The sequence below is a fragment of the Eubalaena glacialis genome, chromosome 6, assembly GCF_028564815.1.
Source record: "Eubalaena glacialis isolate mEubGla1 chromosome 6, mEubGla1.1.hap2.+ XY, whole genome shotgun sequence".
Lineage (NCBI taxonomy): Eukaryota > Metazoa > Chordata > Mammalia > Artiodactyla > Balaenidae > Eubalaena > Eubalaena glacialis.
Window position 1 is genome coordinate 47232925 of NC_083721.1, and position 21010 is coordinate 47253934.

Sequence of the window (21010 nt, forward strand, 5' to 3'; positions counted from 1 at the left end):
TTTGTGTTCTGTGTGACCCTACCAGCCAAAAAGATTCTGACTGGACTTATACAAACTCATGAGGTATAGGTATATTAAGTATCATTTTTCAAACTCCACATGCTTCCCAGAATCCTTATGAGCTTTACCCCTCCTCTCCGCCCCAAAGCCCTGTTGAACATAACTGACTTTAGGCCTGCTGATGGTATATGAGTCTGCCCTTTTCTGGAGAGAATTAGAAAAGACTCTGACATCCCTCTGGCAGATTTTCTGCCTTCTAAGAACACACACACAGTCACAATTCCCAGTACCTTTACTAAATTGTACTGCTTTCACCAATTCCCAAATTTTGAGAGCCAAACTTAAGAAATGTATTGGGTTGGCCGAAAGGTTCGTTCGGGTTTTTCATAAGATGGTACGAAAAACCTGAACGAAACTTTTGGCCAACCCAATATTATTCAAGTGACTCAGCTCTGTTATTTTCTGCTAGATACAGAAACTCAGGATAATTATGAACTGTGTTGCCAAACAGATACGTTTGCCTTGGCAAACTTCTGCCAATTTATCAGAAATTCTAATGGGGGTGGTCATGGGGTGATAGTAGTGAGATTAGCAAAGAAGTGGAATTTTTGAGATTTTTACTCAATTTTTGTCCTAGAATTTGCATTTTAAACTTTTAGGATTTTGGAGGCAAATATTTACACAAATCATTAAAATAATTGTTTTTTAAAGCTAATGTAGGCTAAATATCTAATTCAATTTGGTGTTGCTAATTTGTTTTTTCTTTAACTGAAGTAATTTTTTTTATTGGAGTATAGTTGCTTTACAGTTTTGGGTTAGTTTCTGCTGTACAGCAAAGTGAATCAGTTATACACGTATAAATATCCCCTCCTTTTTGGATTTCCTTCCCATTTAAGTCACCACAGAGCACTGAGTAGAGTTCCCTGTGCTATACAGTAGGTTCTTGTTAGTTATCTATTTTATACATAGTAGTGTATATATGTCAATCCCAATCTCCCAGTTCATCCCACCCCCCGCCCTGTCCCCCCTTGGTGTCCATACATTGGTTATCTATGTCTGTGTCTCTATTTCTGCTTTGCAAGTAGGTTCATCTGTACCATTTTTCTAGATTCTACATATATGTATTAACATATGATATTTATTTTTCTCTTTCTGACTTATTTCACTCTGTATGACAGACTCTAGGTCCATCCACGTCTCTGCAAATGGCACAATTTTGTTCCTTCTTATGGCTGAGTAATATTCCATTGTATATATGTACCACATCTTCTTTAGCCATTCATCTGTCGATGGGCATTTAGGTTGCTTCCACGTCCTGGCTATTGTAAATAGTGCTGCAATGAACATTGGGGTGCATGTGTCTTTTTGAATTATGGTTTTCTCTGGGTATATACCCAGTAGTGGGATTGCTGGATCATATGGTAATTTTATTTTTAGTTTTTAAAGGAACCTCCATACTGTTCTCCCTAGTGGCTGTATCAACTTACATTCCCACCAACACTGCAAGAGGGTTCCCTTTTCTCCACACCCTCTCCAGCATTTATTGTTTGTAGATTTTTTTGATGATGGTCATTCCGACCAGTGTGAAGTGATACCTCATTGTAGTTTTGATTTGCTTTCTGTAATAATTAGTGATGTTGAGCATCTTTTCATGTGTTTGTTGGCCATCTGTACGTCTTCTTTGGAGAAATGTCTATTAGGTGTTCTGCCCATTTTTTGGTTAGGTTGTTTGTTTTTTTTGATGTTGAGCTGCATGAGCTGTTTGTATATTTTGGAGATTAATCTCCTGTCAGTTGCTTCATTTGCAAATATTTTCTCCCATTCTGAGGGTTGTCTTTTCATCCTGTTTATGGTTTCCTTTGCTGTGCAAAAGCTTTTAAGTTTAATTTGGTCCCATTTGTTTATTTTTGTTTTTATTTTCATTACTCTAGGAGTGGGTCAAAAAAAGATCTTGCTGTGATTTATGTAACTAAAGTAATTTTAAAATTAGTTTTTCATAGAGATGTAGATACCACCCAAATATTCCAGAAAAATTTTATTAAATAGAGAAAGCCATGGCGCCTGCCCCTTAAGTCTTTTATGTTCTGCCTTTAGCCCCTCTGTAATTCTTTCCTATAGTAATATGTATGTGATATCTGGAGTTACAGCAACCATTTTGCGACCAAGATTAAGAAAGTCCCATGAAAAAGTTTGCACAGCAGTAAGATTGAAGGAGCCTGGGTCCTGGTTACATCCTTGAGCAGATGCACTAGCCCTGGGCTGCCTACCTTTGGAGTTGTTATTATATGAAAAAAAATAAATTAAGGTACCGGTTGTCAGGTTTTCTCTTACTTGCAGCTTAAGTCTTTCTAATACTCTAATTCTTCCTTGTTCGTTCAGATGCCCACCCTGGAACAAATCCACAATAGCTGGGGTAGGAGATGGTATCATGTTAGAACACAGGGGACCTCCCCCTATAATTAGTGTTGGAGAGAATGAGTGGTGAGTGTGGGATGCCATTTCTAGAAAAAGGGAAATATGGAAAGCAAACAATAGCATAAATGCCCAATTTAGAGAGAAATTTTTGAAGATTATCCCAGGTATTGAGCCTGTGGATCTAAGATTAACAAAACTGTGAAATTCAGAAAGAAGAACTCGCAAGTATAGGGGGGACAGGAGGTAATCACTTTGATCCAGACAGTTGTTAAAAGAGTTGTTTCCACCAGTTTAGCCAAAGCTCTCCAGAAGTCCATTTGCCTGGATACAGCAGTTTCCTGGCCACCCACCCCTTCACTATACAATGCTGTCAACATCCATTCTAGGAGGCTTAAGAATATCATGGGTCAACTGAAAGGTGTGTGGGGGGAATCATTTGGGAAAATGTTAGGGACAAAGTGTTGGGATATATGCAGGTGTCCCTTCTGTTAGGCAATCAAGGAACAATGGGCATTGGGCTGCTGTTGAGTAATCCTCACCAGACAGAAATAAGAATTACATTTAACACTGCTCCTGGGTACCTGCCTCCATGATGATTTCGTGACACTAGCAACCAATGGTATTTGCAGAAGAGATGCAAAGCTGCTCCCATTCATGTCATGGAGAATTCATCTCATTTGGTGGACTAGAATACTCTCCTGGAAAATACACATTTAAAACCTTTTAACGTAAACCCATATCAACATCTTACTAAGCTTAGGAGTCGAGAATTGGTTTCCTTTGTTCTCTGTATCTAACTAGAGTGACATTTTCTCCGATGTCTAACTGTTTAGCTAGGACCAGAACTTGCTTCTAGAAGTGATGGTGTTGAATGAATGCAGAGGGAGGGGAAGCACATTTAAAATATTCTCTCTTATTGCAGACACATTGAATTTAAGATGCTGGTGGGCTGTGTAAATCACAATGTGGGTCCAGACAGGGGTAAGGACTGGAAGGGTAGATTTGTGAGATACCCACAGCTGGAATGATGAAAAGTTCACAGAAGAACTTTTAGAACAAAAGGATAAAGGGTTCGAAGTCCGAAGACAGAGCACAAGACACATTTAATGACAAAAGAAACAAGAAGTCTTGGGACCTTTTGTGCTATGTCCCAGAGGCATGGGGTGGGGGCCATCAAGGAGGAGAGTATGGCCAGTGGACAGAAAGCTGCACTTTCTGATCAGAGAACTCAAGTGCTGAGTACCAGATACTAGAAATTATGAAGTCACTGGATGCCTTTGAGACAAAAGCTTCAGAGAACCAGATGAGGTGGCAGGTAATTTAAAAGAATATATAGAGCAATAGTAGCTCAGGGTGGGCAGTTATAAGGTTGATCTTTTGTCTGAGTTGGAAGACTTGAGTATGTTTTTGTTTTTTGTTTGTTTGTTTGTTTTTTGCTGAGAGGAGTGAGGCAACAGAGAGAACTAAAAATGCAAGAACGTGCACCACTAGGAGACCCCGTGACCAGACCCAAGTTTTAATTCCTTTGCTCTTTTTCCCAAATTGAACCATTCAGCCTCCATTCAGAGAGCACAAAGGTCAAGGGGAATGGGAATGAGGATTGGGGGAAAGGATTAAACACTTTTAGTCCTGGGCTTCCCTGGTGGCGCAGTGGTTAAAATCCGCCTGCCAATGCAGGGGACACGGGTTTGAGCCCTGGTCCGGGAAGATCCCACATGCCGCAGAGCAACTAAGCCCGTGCGCCACAACTACTGAGCCCACACACCACAACTACTGAAGCCTGCGTGCCTAGAGCCCGTGCTCCGCAACAAGAGAAGCCACCGCTATGGGAAGCCCGCACACAAGAGTAGCCCGCGCTCGCCGCAACTAGAGAAAGCCCATGCGCAGCAACGAAGACCCAACGCAGCCAAAAATAAGTAAATAAATAAATTTATTTAAAAAAAAAACACTTTTGGTCCTGATATATGTACCTTCAAGGGACCAGGCTTTCTTGCTCCAAATAGTTGGTCCTACCCTCACCCTCATTCTGACCAGTTCCCAGGCAGCCTTAATGTCCTAGCCTCAGCTGTAACCAAAGGGTTATGAGAACTTTGTGGGGTAACTATTCTTGGTCAAACTGAGTCCTGGTCATTCATTCTTCCTATAGACACTTATTTATCACTTTCTAGGTGCTATGTTCAAAACAACCCCATAAAAGACGTAACCACTCTTATTACCCTCACATGATGAATCAGGAAACCGAAGTTTAGGTTTAGACAGAGACCAAGTGTAGACCTTGTTTCTAATGCTGTCTTCACATTACTCCACTGTTCATCTGACCCAGAGTCGCTATCCACTACAACAATGAAACCAGTATCTTCTAAACACCTGCACCTTATTAGGAACTTCAGAGTACGCAAAGGAGCTAATACCCTTTCCCGCCCTCCTAGAAAGAGATTCCATTTGAGCCACCAGATAACCTCTTTAAATGAAATACCACACAGGCAGTCCCCATTCTGCATGGTACTTTGGGATCATAAAAATGACCATGCACACAGAAGCCAGAAAACTCAATCTTAATAATCAATGTGAAAAAAACTGATTGTTTTGTGATCTTTAAAAATGTTTTGTCAAAACGTTAAAGATTTAGTTACTGTAAGTTATAAATGAAAAAATATCAAAACTAGTAGTTATTTAGTACAATGCAATTTAAAGTATTAGAAACATTCAGAAGTAAAGTGTTTTATTTCTTTGCACTTATCAAGAATAGTTTCAACAGCGCTTGCCTTATTTTGTTGTATATCTTTATGATATGGAACGAGCATTTTTTCTATGCCTTGGTGAATTGTCAGGCTCCTTTCTAAGTTTGGATTAGCTTCCAATATTTTATGCTTTGTGCTTTCAGTGTTGTGAAATATTCCAAGAGTTCCTTTAATGTGAAGGGTTTTTTTGTTTGTTTATTTGTTTACCAGCATGACTTCCTCTGGGACATCTTTAGCTGGCTTGTCATAACCACTTTCTTCATTTATGTCAATAAGTAAACCTCCACTAAGTTCCTGTGATGCTTAATTTTATGTGTCAACTTGGTTGGGCCATCGTGTCCATATATTTGGTCAAATTTTGAACTGCAATATCAGCTTTCACCTCGGTCTCCAGTGTACTGGTTCACTATGCAGATTTTGGACTTGCCAACCTCCATAGTCATGGGAGCCAATTCCTTAAAATAAGTCTCTCACTATGTATATATAAACATATCCTATTGGTTCTGTTTCTCTGGAGAACGCTAACACAGTTCCTCTGGCTAAATATCTGTCTCAAACAGTGGTGGTGATGACATTTCCATGGTCAGCTTTTTCTAATTCTGTTTATATTCAATTAGAATTTCACTTTTTGTCACTTTACTACACTTTCGTCTCTATTGTCCAATCACCTCTTTCAGTTTCATTTTTGTAAAACGTCACATGAGTTTATTACTGTTAGACAAAGAAGCAACATAGCTACACACTTTGCTCTCGGTATGTAGTGTGTATATGTTAATTCCAACCTCCTAATTTATCCTCCCCACTGCCACATTTTTCCCCTTTGGTAACCATAAGTTTGTTTTCAAAGTCTGTGAGTCTGTTTCCATTTTTTAAGTAAGTTCATTTGTATCATTTTTTTAAAATTCCACATATAAGTGATATAATTGGTATTTGTCTTTCTCTGTCTGACTTAATTCACTTAGTATGATAAACTCTAGGTCCATCCATGTTGCTGCAAATGGCATTATTTCATTCTTTTTTATAGCTGAGTAATATTCCATTGTATATATGTACCACATCTTCTTTATCCATTCCTCTGTCAATGGACATTTAGGTTGCTACAAACAGTCTTTCAAAAAATGCAATGTGATTGGTCAGTGAATATCATGTGCACCTGTTATTTATGTAGTGATTTGTGGACTGAAGAGCTAGCACAAAGTTTGTACTTTATTTTTTTTAACATCTTTATTGGAGTATAATTGCTTTACAATGGTGTGTTAGTTTCTGCTTTATAACAAAGTGAATCAGCTATACATATACATATGTCTCCATATCTCCTCCCTCTTGCGTCTCCCTCCCACCCTGCCTATCCCACCCCTCTAGGTGGTCACAATGCACCGAGCTGATCTCCCTGTACTATGCGGCTTGCACTTTATATATCCATCTTTATCTCTATCTACCGTGTGTGTGTGTGTGTGTGTGTGTGTGTGTGTGTGTGTGTGGTAACTGAAATTTGAACTATGTTGTTGGGGAGCTGGTGATATTTAACTAAACCATGGTAACTAACTGAAATTTGTGCATATTGAGGTCATGCAATTCAAGGACTGCCTGTATTTACTTTTGAATTGATTGTCTAGGTCCATAATTAATAAATCTCTACCATGAAGGGCAATAAAGCAAAGAAAACAGGTTCTCAGCTGAATCAGCAGCATCTCTGTAAAAATTCTACCATTTCATTAACTGTCATTCTTGAAATACCTGATACTTGTTTTCTTGCCTATTTTCTGTGAATAACTGGCTGCTTATAGAATCACATAAAAATGTTCAAATATAGAAAGTGGTTTGTGGCAAAGACAACTATTTGTCCACTGAAAATCCATTCTCATCTTCTTCCTTTAATTATGGTACTCCAGGTTTTAGTGGGGCATATAGCTGCCTCACTAAAGACTACATTCCCACCCTCTCTTGAAGCTTATGGCCAGATTCTGGTCTATGGGATGTGAGCAAAACTGTTGTATGCCACTTCTGGGTTTGTCCTTAAAAGGAAGGGCTGTGTTCTTCCCTGGTCTTTTCTTCATTGGCTGGGATACAGACGTAAGAGCAGGAAGTGGAGCAGTTATTTTGAGCCCAAAATGGAATCTGTGTTGAGTGTAGATGTCAGATCTACTACCTCTGGACAGTTATATCAAAGAGAATAAACTTCAATCTTGTTTTAGCCACTACATTTTGGGGTCTTTTTGTTACAGACATTTAACTCTAGTCTAAAAAAATCCATGGATGGTTTCCTGTTTGGGAATAAGCTATAGCCTAACACAGTAATACAGGGGATTTATATATATCACACTAAATAGTTAATTGATTCTCCTCCCTTCCAACCCTAACTGAAAGAGGATAAGAAAAAAACAGAAGGCTCTAAGTATAATCCCCTTCTGAGAGAATAAATTGAGCAAAACCTACTGAAGACAATTAATGATATAATGAAGCCACCACAGATAGGATGAGTAAAATCTGCCACTCCACAACGTGGATTTGATGTTCCACATTTATCAGTCACTGTGCACTAAGGCTATGAGCCTCTATTCCTAGTAACCAGACGTGCTGGTATGGAGGCTTCCAATAATTAAATCGAATTCCCAGGAACTGCTGAGGTCTGATGAGAGACAGTTAGTGGCAATATTTGCATAACTTTTGTGACAAAATAAATTTAATGTAGTGTTAATCAGTTAAGTCATTGACATGGAAATAATTTATCCTGATACAGTTCTTAAAATTTGTACATCATGAAATGTGGCTCTTTTGTAAGGAAATGATAAAAGATCTGATTCATCACCACCAACAAATGTGTAATACTCATGTATATACACTAGAGGGCACTCACCTTCTACTATTTTCTATTTGAGCAACATTTACCATAATGGCTTTCAAACAAGTGTATAGAAAAATCACCTTGGGAATCTTATTTGAAATCTATACCCTTAGGTTGTGAAGGAGCCTGTGAATCTGCATTTTAGTAAGAGGCTATAAGGGAGCATGGTTAAGAGGATGGCTTGTGAAGCCTGACCGCCAGCGTTTGAAACCTGGCTTTGCCACTTATGAACTTGGACAATTATTTAACCTCTCTGTGCCTTGGTTTCCTCATCCATCAGATGAAGTTAGAAATAGCACCTACCTCTTAGGGTTGTTGTAATGATTAAGAGTTAACCTAGAACATACAGCCTAATGTCTGGCAATAAATATTCACTCTATTATTAGAAGATTTTTTTGTTTTGGTTTTGGTTTTGGTTTACCCAAAGAGTTTTATTTGGGCAGACCTGGGGACTGGGAGGGCCTGCACATAAAAGAAGGTGTTGGGCCTCTTGGTGGTGAAGCATGGCTTGTGCTGACAACGCAGGACCTGGTGGGGCAGCCAGAAGTTGATCTTGGAGTCATGGAATTGTTTGACTGATGGTGGGGGACACCTGCTGGCTGCGATCTCCTCCACCTTCATGATCTGGATCGAGTGGGCCCAGGCGCGGGGCCGGGCACCCACGTTGTGGTCTGCAGGGATCAGGAGGGGACAGGGTGAATTGTACATCCCCCCAAACCTCCCATCACGTGTGGGGGAGGTGGGCACTTGGGGACCCGGTGGCCACAGCATCTGGTCCCAGCAGGCACTGGCTACCAGGGGTGTAGACCCTCCAAATTCACTTTGAGAGGCACGACCGCAGCCCCCAAGGGCAACGAGATCCACTTGCTGTTAGCACCTCTGTTTAAACTGCTGCTATATGAAACAGCAGTTCTTGGGGCTAGGGCCTTAGAAGTGTTTAATAAAGATGCTCATTGATTTTGTTTCAAAGAGACTTGAGAACCATGCTTGAGAAACACAGGACCCTTTTTAAAAGAAAAAATATTTTCAACATTCTACCCAGCTGGGCTAAGACTTCAGGCTTTAACCCCTGCTAGAGTGAAAACGGAATGGCAGGAACCAAAGGTACAGGGTGGAGAATGGAGCAGGATGAAGCTGGTCTTCGTATGTTCCTCCAGAGAGTTTGTATTGTATTCAGAAGTCAGTGGAAATTCAACTAAGACATTGAGGCAGAAGATGGCATAATCAGATTTATATTTGAGACAGATCACTCTGCAAGTGGAGTGGGGGATGGAGAGCGAGTGGTGATGCTGAGGCAGGCAGGCAGATAGGGGAGCCCAGGTAGAGGCAGTGCTGCTCCTTTTCCATCCTACGGAATGGTCTCCAGAAAGCATTACAATTATTTACATTAGTAGTGATTCCAGTATTAATAATTTGAAGCTTATAAATCCTTTCTTCTTAAGTCAAAATAGAGTGGAGTTTGTAATGAAGCACTCTGCCCCAACCCTACCCTATGATTTATACACACTATAGAGTATACAGTACCTGGCAGGCATCCTCCCTAGGTTTTGAGGCAGTCACCAACTGCCTCACAACGCCAGAGGCTGTAAAAGGGGCACATTCTGCATCCTGACTCGTGATACTGTAGAGGTTGGGGTAGATTTCCAGTAGCCATGGCAGCTTTGAAGTGTCTGACCTAAAAGGTTTAAAATAAACTTCAGTTCTGCTCTATCACTTCCCCAGCCACAATGCGAGGAGCTGCCAGTGGGGTGGGAGGGAGTGGAGGAGGAGGGGAAGGCTGAAGTCACACTCTCCTTATTGGCTTTACCTAAAATTCACCAACACTGTTCTGCTACCATCAAATTAGCAGAGTCAACAGTGCTAGGGAAAATAGCTACATGAGTCTTTTCTCTAGTTCCTGAGGAGGGGCTATAAACGATTTTATGAGAAAAGAATCCATCCCTGGAGCCCCCTCTAACAGGATCAGTTCCTACTTGTGCACTCAGCCAAGCCTTATATATCACCCATATACCTAGTCACTAAATTCCTTAGAAACATACCTGTTTCTAAGTCTCTGAAAACATGCAAAATGTAAATAGATAAAACAGCTCTTCCCTCTGTTGTTCAGATTGCAGAATCATAGGATATTGTCTTAGACTGCTCAGAACTAGAAAGAACCTAATCCAATGGTTTTCAAATGTGTTTTAGTATCAGATCCCTTCAAATGAAATCCTGTCAAGTTCAATTAATATGTTCAATTAATTGAACATTAATATGTGAACAGAAAGCAGAGCTACTTCTATTTCTATCTGGGAAATGCCTCTCTCTGTGTTTGTCACACCTCCAACACCCTATTGTGTGAATTAATTCTTTGAACACCTGGGACTTAGAGAAGCAAAGTCTGATTTGGAGCCAAGTCATGATTAAACAATTTCTTCCATTTTACAGAGGACAAATATGAGTCCCAGAGAGCTAGTAATTATTTGAGTAGAGTGTAAAATCAACAGGGGGATGCATAGAAATAAAATCAAAGGTTATTGTTCAAATGCATGATAGAGCATAGAGTTTGGAAAGGATTTTCTTAATGGTTTCTTCAGAGTTGGATCAATGAGTCAAGAAAAACAAGATAAATTGCAATGTGTGAGGGGCAAGAAGAAGGTTTAATTTAGATCTAGAGAAGGATTTCAATAGAAAGAGATGCAAACTTTGGAACTTTGAAATCTCTGGCCCAGAATTTGTTCAATGTAGCAAAGCTGCGTATCTGTCTACAGAGAATCAAAGCCAGCTTTTAATTAAAGTCCTGCATTGTGTTGGAGACCTTCAGCCATATCAGCCCTATCAGCCCTTAGTCATCATCATCCTTGGCATTATCAAATATCCATTACAGGTCTTTACAAGTTTAACCCAGAGGTCCTTTTTCCACTGGACATGGTTTGTGCAGATCAATAGTTTAGACAGACAACAACATGGTAATTTCCTGAAGATTCATAGGAGAAAAACTACTCAGTTCCAACCTTTCTTGCTTTTTTTTCTGCATTCAAAATCAAACTCAAAACTTGCCTGGTCCGGGAAATGTCTACCCACCTGACTTGGTTCATTACTGTGCTCAGCAACTTCCGTTTTTAACTTACCTTGCTGAACTTCTGTTCCTCACCTGTAAAGTAGAGATAATAAGAAAGATTCCTTACTGTGCTTATATGAATAAATGGAAATAAAATACATTAGTCATTTAGCACAGTGCCTGGCACATAGTAATTATATTAAAACTGTTAGTTTCAGCGTGAATCTCTGATAAACCAAGGTCAAATTAATAAAAATCAGAAAGAGGTTAAATTTCTCTTTAGGTATCTTCCCATCTTTTCACTTAGAATCCACTCTAATTTCTGGGCTCTGTTATTTTTTATTTTTTCTCTTTTCCCCTTTCTTTCTTTTTATTCTGGAATAACAATGATCAACTTTCATTAGTGTAGAGGTTAACTGATGATAGGAATCAAAGTAGAGAATAAATTAGATACCCTATTCAATACTGTAGTTTGCCTTTAGTTACAAAATTTTTAGAATTGCATTCCCTTAGACAGCAGAGGTGTTTGTTTCCCATGCCTCTTTCATATCTAGATGGTTAGAGAACATCTGTTTTTTAGAATACATTCTATAGTGTTGGACAAGGTAAGTATCTCTGGAAATAAGCATGTGGTCAATCCAGACCAGCTGAAATTAACCCACACTATTCAAGTGGAAATTCTAGAACTGAAAAGTTCAATATCCGAAATGAAAATTCAATGGATAGGCTTAACAACAGATTGAATATTTCAGAAGAAAGGGTTATGGAACTTGAAGACAAATCAATAGAAATTATTCAACCTGAATAACAGAAAAGAGAATAATAAGAAAGAACAGCAAAAGAAGTTCCATGCAGGAAGTTGATAGCAATACAAGCCTACCTAAGAAATAAGAAAAATCTCAAATAAACAACCTAAACATACACCTAAAGGAACTAGAAAAAGAAAGACAAACAAAACTCAGTTGAGAATATGTTTCCTTTAAATCCAAAGATTACCACAGAATTTATCACTGTAACAGAATAAAGGAGAAAAGTCATAAGATCAACTAAACAGGTGATGATAAAGATATTTGACCAACTTCAACATTTATTCATGGTTTAAAAAAAACTCTTTAGCAGAAACTAACACAACATTGTAAAGCAACTGTACTCCAATAAAAATTAATTAAAGAAAAAAAACTCTTTGGTATAGCCACAATGGGAAATAATTCAGCACTTCCTTATAAAACTAAACATGAAAACACCATATGACCCAGCAATTTGCACTCATGGACATTTATCCCAGAGAAGTGAAACTTATGTTCACACAAAAATCTATACATAAATTTTCATGGGAATTTTATTCATAAGAGCCAAAAACTGAAACAACCCAGATGTCCTTCAATAGGTGAATGTTTAAACAAAGTGGGATATATCCTTACTACGGAAAACTATTCAGCAGTAAAAAGGAATGAACTCTTTATATGTGAAAAAACTTGGATGAATCTCCAGGGAATTATGCTGAGTGAAAAAAATCAATTCCTGAAGATTGCATACTACATAATTTATTTGATTTATATAAAATGTTTAAAAAAATATTTTTAGAAATAAGGAACAGATTAGTGCTTACCAGGAGTTAGGAATAGTAGGCAGGGAGAGGAAAGAACTGTGCTTATAAAAGGGCAACATGAGGAATCCTTATGGTGATGGAAACATTCTGTATCTTGACTATGGTCAACTTACACATGAGATAAAATTGTATAGAACTAAATACACATGAGTATAAGTAAAACCAGAGAAGTCTGAATAAGATTGTTGGATTGTAATGTCAAGGTCTTGATTGTAACATTACACTGTATCTCTGCAAGATGGCACCATTGGAAGGACCTGGGTAAATGGTACAGACTCTCTCTGTATTATGTCTTACAACTGCATGTTAATCTACAAATTATCTCAAAATAAAAGGTGTAATTTAAAAAACCACTCCTAACAACATAGTAATAGATGAGAACTTCCAAATCTGATCAAAAGTAGTTCTAAAAAGCATATAACAAACCTTATACTTCTTGGGGAAATATTGAAAGCTTTTCTTTAATATCAAGAACAAGACAAATACCTGCTCTCCACACTTTTATTCAGTACTGTATTAAAGGTTCTAGCATGGAATAATACAAAAAAATGAAATCGAAGTTATAGGACAGGAAAAGAACTAAAATTGTCATTATTCACAGGTCATATGGTTGCATATGTAAAATTCCAAAAGAATCTACAGTTAAATTTTTAGAATTAATAAGTGTACTAGCAAAGATACAGGAAAAGTCCATATACAAAAATTGTATATATAGTATACGAAAATCAATTGTATTCATTATCAAAAAAAAAACCCCAAAATATTTAAAATATGCCATTTAAAATTAAATTAAATTAAACACAAGAATAAATCTAACAAAAGACATGCAAGGCCTCTACACAGAAAATTACAAGTATTATTAAGAAAAATTAAGGAAGATCAGATAAATGAAAGAATATACCATAGATGTTTTAAATACCAGTATTATAAAGAGGTCAGTTTTCTGAATTGATCTATGGAGCAAGTGCAATACTGATCAAAATCCCAATGAGTTTTTGTTATTGTTGTTGTTGAAATTAACAAGTGGTTATGTAATTTATATTGAAATGTAGAGAGGTAAGGAAAGCCAAATTGCTGTTAAAGAACATTATGGGAAAATTTGCTCTACTGAAAATTAGTTAACAGAACTATTAAATTATTTTAAAATATTAAAAAGTTATAGAAGTTAAAGGAGTGCAACACTGGTACAAAAACGGACCAAAAGACCACTGGAACAGAAGAGAAAATGCAGAAACAGACAATGAATAGATGAACACATAATTATGACAAAAGTGGAGCTCTAGAAAACTGGGTAAATGATAGTCTTTTCAATAAATAGTGCTGGGTCAATGTATTAATTTTCTGTAGCTGACATAACAAATAACCACAAACTTAGTGGCTTAGAGCAACACAAATATATTATATTACTGTTTTTTAGGTCAGCAGCCCAACACAGGCTTCACTAGGATAAAATCGAATATTGGCAGGACTGCACATTCTTTTCTGGAGGCTCTAGGAGAGAACTCGTTTCCTTGCCATTTCCAGATTCCTAAAGCCACCCATGTTCCCCACTCTACGTTGGCTTGGGACCCCCTTCCTCCATCTTCAAAGCCAACAGTGTTGCCTCTCTCTGATTATTCTTCCCTAATTAAATCTCCCTTTGACCACAGCCTGGAAAGATTCTATTTTACAGATCCATTTGGTTAGGTTGGGTCCAGTCAGATAATCCAGGATAAACTCCTCATCTCAGAGTCACATCTGCAAAGTCCCTTTTGCCATGGAAGGTAGCATATTATGAGGTTCCAGGGATCAGGAAAAGGGCATCTTTGAGGGGCCATTGTTCTGCTTACCACAGTCAACTAGATACCCTATGTAAAAAATAAGAAACTTTCCTTTACCACTCACCAAACACAAAATCAGTTCCAGATGGGCTATAACTGGCTATAAATGTGACAGTTTGAAAAATTAAATTTTTGGAAGAAAATATAGAAGAACATCTTCATGATATTGGGGTAGTGAAGGATTTCATGACCAGGACACAAAAAACACTTAAGATTGAGAAATTGATCTAAATTAAGATTAAGAACTTCTTTTCATCAAAACATCCTATTAAAGAATGAAATGCGGGCTTCCCTGGTGGCGCAGTGGTTGAGAATCTGCCTGCCAATGCAGGGGACACGGGTTCGAGCCCTGGTCTGGGAAGATCCCACATGCTGCAGAGCAACTAGGCCCGTGAGCCACAATTACTGAGCCTGAGTGTCTGGAGCCTGTGCTGCGCAACAAGAGAGGCCGCGATAGTGAGAGGCCCGCGCACCGCGATGAAGAGTGGCCCCCACTTGCCGCAACTAGAGAAAGCCCTCGCACGGAAACGAAGACCCAACACAGCCATAAATAAATAAAGAAAGAAAGAAAGAAAGAAAGAAAGAAAGAAAGAAATAGGCACATTCTTAAGTGGGAATTTCAACTGCAATTGCCTTGGAAAAAAAAAAAAAAGGAATGAAATGCAAGGCCACAGAGTGGGAGAAGATACGTGGAACACACATCATCAGTGAAGGGCTGTGTCAAAGTCTGGGTTCCCCTGAAAGGAGAACCTGAAAAAAAGACTTGGGTACAGGAGCTTCTGGGGACCCATTGTGTGTGTGTGTTATGCTTCACAATAAAACAAGTTAACACCAATAACAACAAAGGTCTTAAATGTAATAGCTAACACTTATTAAATGCTTTCTATGTGCTAAACTCTGTTCTAAACATTTTATGTAAATCAACTCAATTAATGCTTAAGACATGCCCAGAAGTAGATACCTTTATAATCCCTGTAAAGGAGGAAGCTGAGTCACAGTATAGTTAATGTCCTAAAGCTAGTAGGTATGGTGTGTGACGGCAGGGATTGTTGTCTCTTTTGTTGACCGCTACATTCCCAGTACCTAGAAAAGTGCCTCTTGATTGAGTAAAGAGGCAAAGCAGGATTCAAACCCTGCTGCCTTTGGTAAAGCCTGCATTCTTAACATGGCACAGAGCAGCTCATGTTATTCATTTAAAGTCTCCTATTCATGTCCAGGTTGTAAGAATGAAGATAATAAAAGTATAGGGAAATTAAAATTAATTTTTTAATTTTAAAAATAGGTTTCTATTTTAAAAAATAAATTTTAAAATGTTATCCATTAGTCTAGATTTCTTAGAGGAAAGGGGGATGGGAAAAACTGATCTCGGAGAGTGAGCAGTGAGCGGTGGCTTGAAGCGAGATCTTAGCTCCCTGCCCAGGAATTGAACCTGGGCAGCCTGGGTGAAAACCAGGAATCCTAGCCACTAGTACACCAGGGTCTAGAAGCTAAAAGCAAAATTCCCCTGGCCCTTGCCCCCATTGGAAAATGCATTTCTCAAGGAGGCAAACATTGTAAAAACAGGTACAAGTTTATTATTAGAGACACAGCACAAGTGGGAGAGCACACAGAGAAACTGTTTAGTTAAGACAGAAGCAAGGCAGAGATACACACCCAGAGAGAAAGGGATGTGGGCGTCCTCCCTAATGAAGAGGAGGGCAGTAAAGAGGCGGCTAAATCACTTACATAGGGCAGTCCTTCAGGGTCTTTTTTTTAACTTTGGCCAATTATCTGGTTTCTTTTTCCACACCTGCCCTACCCTAGGTGACTCCCCAACATGCGTGCACAACTTTTTTCCAAGATGGATTCCAGTCCAGAGGCCTATGCGGGGGCTTGGCATCACCTATTATGGGGTGGTGCCCCCTCCTTTTTGACACCCAAGGAGCCTTTCTGCACATGTGCAGTGTCTCCCTTGCCCCAAGGACGGGAAATATGTGACCTCTTGATCTTTATTCAAACAGGATTTAGCCCCTCTCTGTCCCTGCCGTGACTGTTATCTTAAAGTGTCCAAAGTCCGGCTATTTACCCTTTCCCTGTTGTTTTTTTCCTATCTCGAAGTGCAAATGGGAGGCTGGTTGTAAATATCTAGCCTAGAGCCCACCTGCCTCCTTCCTCAGGAAAAGTTAACAGGAGGCTAGTTGTAAATGCCTAGCCTGGAGCCCATCTATCTCCTGCCTCAAAACCAAAGGCCTAAAGAATGTTTTAAAATACTTTTCGTCCCCACAAAATTTGTTTAAGATCATATTCCCATCATTGCCAGCCAGCATTTTAGCCCTTGCCAATGAACTTCACAGATCACAGAAACCCACCCTTCCTAACCCTTCTCCCAACACCTGAGCCTAATCCCTGCACGACCCCTCTCCCAGCTGAAAGACTTGTTCGTGTTGGCTGTTAGTTTAGCAGTCGCGTTTCCAGCCACTGAATCATATTAAGCTGAAATCAAAACCAAACACATATTCCTCTAAGAAACAGCCAAGGCTTTCATGCTAAATACCAAGCATTTCTCCCCAGCAGTCCAGGAGTTCTAGCACTTTAAGATGTTGACCAAGTATTGTCCAGACTACAGGTCACTGCTTAGAAGTTTTTGCTGCTGCTGCTGTTGGTGGTCGTGGTGGTGATGTTGTGTGTGTGTGTTTTCAAAACCAATGTAGAAAAGTTCATGCAATAGTCCGCTTTCATTTTAAGAAAAAATGATTACAATACAATTTGTATAATAAAATCTCTTCTGAGAGATCACAATTTCCCTTCTGTTGGATGATGGCCAGGTTGTTTTGGGTGGGCAAGGGGAATATTCAAAAGTAGTATTCATGCTTTTTCAATGAAACATGCATTTATATGAACCACAAATCAACATTTGTCAATTGAAGCTATGGAAGTGGCTACTACAGTGACTATTTTTTTTTTTTAATTTTTTAAAATTTTACATTGGAGTATAGTTGATTAACAATGTTGTGTTAATTTCAGGTGTACAGCAAAGTGATTCAGTTATACATATACATGTATCTATTCTTTTTTGAATTCGTTTCCCATTTAGGTTATTATAGAATATTGAGCAGAGTTCCCTGTGCTATACAGTAGGTCTTCGTTGGTTATCTGTTTTAAATATAGCAGTGTGTACATGTCAATCCCAAACTCCCAAGGTTTTGGTGCTTGTGATAATGTCTCCAGAGAAATTATGCATTCTAAAATACTAACGTATTCCTACTCCTTGTGTATTTTATTTTCTATGAAATATATTTATGTGCATAGCCATTATCATATCAATCACAATGCCTGCTTGTTGTTATTTCCTTGAGCCTATTAAAGTAAATGATTTATATTTTCCCTAGAAGTTCATATACGCTGTTTTTTTATTCACTCATAAAAACCATATTTATTTTGAAAGCTATAATTTCACATACTCTTACTAGAATTATATATATAATAAAGTTCTAGGCTGTAGGGAACAAGTTAGAAAAAAAGTAGGCATATCTGAAGAAACAAAGAACAAATTTCAAATATCTTATATTGTACACAGGATTATTTGCTATTTATCAAATTTTATATTTTGTTTAGTATATTTTCTTTTTTTTTCCATATAAAAGAGTCCATAAGTATAGTTAAATGTATTTTAAACGTTTGTATCCTTATAGGTCTTTTCATATTCTTACATAAATAAATCACAAAAGGAAAGTATTTATTTGAATACAATGAGATGATTGGCACATTAGAAAAAGCCTGGATTTTCGGAGTCAAACAGAGATGAGTTCAAAATTCAGACTTTGCTACTAATTAGCTGTGTGACTGTAGGTGGGTGACTTGACCTCTCTTAGACCTTGCTTTTCACCTCCCTAAGAAGGAATAACATCTGCTTTGCAGGGTTGTTGTAAAGGATTTTTATCCATCCATTTCATCAACATATAAGCATTTCTAAGCACTACTACTTTATAACACAATTTTTTTTTTTTTTTTTTTTTTAGTTGGGAGGAAACTTTAATGAAGAAAAAATTACGAGCAAAAGCAAGAGGCACGGGGGCTTCCCTGGTGGCGCAGTGGTTGAGAATCTGCCTACCAATGCAGGGCACACGGGTTCGAGCCCTGGTCTGGGAAGATCCCACATGCCGCAGAGCGACTAAGCCCGTGAGCCACAATTGCTGAGCCTGCGCATCTGGAGCCTGTGCCCCGCAACAAGAGAGGCCACGACAGTGAGAGGCCTGCGCACCGCGATGAAGAGTGGCCCCCACTTGCCGCAACTAGAGAAAGCCCTCGCACAGAAACGAAGACCCAACACAGCCAAAAATAAAGAAAGAAAGAAAAAAAAAAATGCCATAAAAGCAAGAGGCACATAAATTTGTTTTTCCTCCAGAGACCATACATACTCAAGCAATGTGGATGAAATGTCCCCATTTTCAACCCTATATATTTATTCAAATCAGATAGATAGATAGATAGATAGATAGATAGATAGATAGATAGATAGATAGATAGACAGATTCAAGGTGCTCTTCTCCTTCCTACAGAGAGCTGTTTATTGAGGCAGCAAATATTTCTTGAGTGTCTAATCCATGCTGGGCACCATGCTTGGTGCTGGAGGCTGTGAACAAGACAACGAGTAGTACTCATTCCACATGCTAATATAGGATATTAGTTAAGAGTTCTGGTTACAAGAAACAGCTACTCTAGCAAATGTAAGCAAAAATGGGAATTTATTGGAAAGCTACTACTGGAAGAGTTAAACATCCAAACCCTGGATAGGGTAGAACCAGGAATTCATGGACCTTCCCCTTTGGGCAATGATGTCATTATGGTGACTCAGCCCCAACAAGTCCCAACTGCTGTGTCTTTCAGGTCAAGTTTCTGAAGAGAGAAACTCATTGGCTCAGCTTGGGTGCAGTGTCTATCCCTGGTCCAATCACCCATGGCCAGAATGGCCAGCTCATGCGGCTTGAACCTGCCCTGACATATTTGAGTCTTCCCAGAAACTGAAAGAGTTTGTGAGCAGAGCAGACACTCATTAGTTTCTATATCTTGCAGCCCTAACATTTCAATAGGTTCAGGGTTATATTCAAAATATTTAACAACTGCTATGACCCAGGCAGTGACTAGTCCAACAGTGCTGGTTGTAGCCTAGAAACGGGGTCCAGGAGGGTCTTTGCTGGGTCAGGCGTTAACCCTGTATAACACAAATATTGAAATAAATAAAACTCCCCTTCATTCAGTTATGTTACAGTTCATCAATATCTCAAAAATGTGGCACCAGAATTAAATATAAATATGATAAAATGTTAAACAAAAAGCTCTTCAAGTCTTTGTTTACCTTTATTACTATGTAGCACTGATCAGCTACTTTGGGAAGTGCTAGGTAAGTGTGTGTTGGATGGACCCTTCAAACAAGAGTCACTGCCAAGTTACAACAGGACTAGTTACCTCCTGTGATCTGGTCACTAAAATGGCTAATTGAAAACTGAATTGCAGCCATGAGGCTTCAAAAGAGGCTCACCTCCACTATCCTTCACTGCAGCAAAAAGAGGTCTGGTCAGACCCAAATGAGACCAACGAAATCACCAATGTCAATTCCCAACAATGGATTGGGAAGCTGATCTAAGATGGGCTGATCATCTGGAAACCTTTAACTGTCCATTCCTGGGCTCAGTGCTGGAGAAACACCTTGGCCTGTCTCAAGGGCAGGGATGGGGACATGGGCATGCAAAATGTACTATCATTGTTCAAATGCCTGAGGAGGTATCCTGGATGAGAATTCTGCATTGGCTGCTCAGAAGATACCATGAATCTAAGAAGACTGACCACCACATGTATCACAGCCAGCACCTGAAGGTGAAGGGGAACGTGTTTAAAAACAAGTGGATTCGCACGGAACACTTCCACAAGCTGAAAACAGACAAGCCCAGCAAGATGCAGCTGGCTGACCAGACTGAGGTCTAAGATCAAGGAAGCACTCTGAGAGCAACTCCAAGCCAAGCAGGAAGAGATCACGAGGAATGAGACCAACAACTAAAGCTCTCCATCTCTTGTCTGTACATAGTGGCCTCTGCAATTGTATAGATCTGTCGTTCAATAAAACAAGCCTTTATCTGCCTGAGGTGGAAAAAATGAATTGCATTTATTTTTCTGTCAGCTCTTTGGATATGTTGAACATTCAACCAATTAAAAATCTGAGTCTTTTTCACATGAACTACTGTTCAATGAGATCTCCCTCTCTCTGTTTATGGGCTATTGATTTACTGAACTGAAATATAGGATTTTACGTTCATCTTTAGTTACATTTCATCCTATTAGCTTCAACCAATTTGATTTAACCTGTTGAGTTCTGTTGGCTCTTAGTATGTCATGATGCATGCTAATTATTCCTTCCAGATTTGTGACGTTTGTGACTTCGATTACGGTATAAAACTCTATTCATCCAAATTGTTGACTTAAGAAAGATAAATAAAAAAGAAGATAATGTGGAGTGTAATGCCTTGTAACACGTCACCCAAGCCTTGTGCTAAGTTGTTCCCAATC

At 38.9% G+C, this 21010-nt stretch overlaps 1 non-coding gene and 1 pseudogene across 1 annotated transcript; one reads left to right on the forward strand and one right to left on the reverse strand.

Moving 5' to 3' along the window:
* Positions 1 to 8799: 8799 nt before the first annotated feature.
* LOC133094162 (small nucleolar RNA SNORA68) lies at positions 8800 to 8931 on the reverse strand. The gene has a single exon (XR_009701380.1). It is a non-coding gene; the product is annotated as a small nucleolar RNA SNORA68 (small nucleolar RNA).
* An 11025-nt stretch (positions 8932 to 19956) lies between these two features.
* On the forward strand, positions 19957 to 20431 carry LOC133093755 (large ribosomal subunit protein eL19-like; annotated as a pseudogene).
* The last annotated feature ends 579 nt before the right edge of the window (positions 20432 to 21010 follow it).